The sequence below is a fragment of the Aplysia californica genome, unplaced genomic scaffold (assembly GCF_000002075.1).
Source record: "Aplysia californica isolate F4 #8 unplaced genomic scaffold, AplCal3.0 scaffold00220, whole genome shotgun sequence".
In the NCBI taxonomy this organism is placed as follows: domain Eukaryota; kingdom Metazoa; phylum Mollusca; class Gastropoda; order Aplysiida; family Aplysiidae; genus Aplysia; species Aplysia californica.
Window position 1 is genome coordinate 12,016 of NW_004797490.1, and position 1,533 is coordinate 13,548.

Here is a 1,533-nt window from a genome sequence, read left to right on the forward strand (position 1 = left end):
ATCGAATACAACTGTCTCAGTCTTTTCGCTGGGATGCTGCGTCAGTATAATTTAGTCTCTTCCATGCCAGGAAGGGTTTGAATCCGCGTCCTAAACTGTCTAAATTGGGTTGATGGGGGCGTAAATATCACATCCCTTAAAAATAAAAGGTAGGGGAAATTTTGTTCTTAAACAATTATGTAGTCTCTAATGATAGAATCGTGATTGCAATTGACAAAAAGGATGTGACTATCACTCATCGTTAAGAAAACAAAAACAAAAACAAAACAAAACAAACAAGTAAAACAAAACATAATATTATTATAATCTCTGTATGAATAATAGTATCATATTAATTCTCTACCGGAGCATAACATAAATCAAAATAGCTATTTATTGCGTACCTTGCAAAAGTGGCATCAGTTCTTTCCTTTCGTTATTAGTTATATCTGTTGTCTCCCTTTGGCTGTCGTAACCTGGTAAGTCGGTGGAGTGTCAATTGTGACTGTGTGAAGACTCCTTAAAATCTTTCAACGTGTGATCTTTTCAACCTGCGGAAATAACAACAAAAAACAAGAAATTAAAGGACAGTCATTATTACGAGTGGACCAGTGGTCAGGCTGTAACACTTTCACCGTAAGGTAGAGGGTCCGAATCCCATTAGGGCCCAACGATGTTTCCTTGAGAAAGGATTTTACACAAATTTTTGTTACTTCACCAAAGAAGGAATAGGTACCCGGTTTGTGCTGCGAAAGATTTTTATTTTCAGTTTATAAGTGTTTTAGTGCGCTGTATACTTTCCGGAAAGACGAGACCGACCAAGGCTCTGCTGGGAGTAAGCATACTTTTAAAGTGCATAGTCTAACATACTGTAGAGCGTGGATATGTACTATATAATGCAATAATAATGACAATGATAAATATAATGATAATGATTAAAGTAATAAAAACAATAAAATAATAAAAACAATAATATTAACAAAACAACAACAACAACAACAATAACAATAATAATAATGATACAGTGTGGAACGTAATTTAAGACTTGCTTTGTAGAGGTGTTCTGTACAACTCTAGTTTTGATCGAAACTTTACCACAAAACTGATTTTAATTTTTGGTTGTGATTTTGTTTTGTTTGTTTTTTGTTTTTTTTGTCGTCTTTGTTATTTTCTAACGGAAATGTTCGAAAAGCGACAATGTATGAATCCCGTAAATCTTTCATTTTGGAAAACAAAAAATGACTGAAACGACTCTGTTCAGGCTTAGTAAAATAACAATTAATAATAGGTGCAATAAAAATGTTAATAAACCTTGCGTAATGAAGGACTGAATGTATGACGCAGGAAATGATCACACTGTACACGGCCTGCCTCCCCCCTTCTGCCTCACTCCACAACCATCAAATATTCTGTCTTCTAGATCTACCCAAGCTTTTCCATCTAAAAAAAAAAAGTTTAAAAAAATCTCTTGAAATTAAAATAGAAAACAGAATAGAGCGTTGCGAGACCAGCTGGTTTAGAACAAAAAATCAAAGTTTTCGTATTGGGTGAAAG

General features: G+C 34.2%; 1 long non-coding RNA gene across 1 annotated transcript in view; it reads right to left on the reverse strand.

Moving 5' to 3' along the window:
* Positions 1 to 410: 410 nt before the first annotated feature.
* The window catches only part of LOC101855424, a 169,961-nt gene continuing 168,838 nt past the window's right edge, over positions 411 to 1,533 (reverse strand). The window contains exon 5 of the long non-coding RNA XR_220520.3: positions 411 to 530. This is a non-coding gene — a long non-coding RNA (uncharacterized LOC101855424). The remainder of the gene's footprint in view (positions 531 to 1,533) is intronic.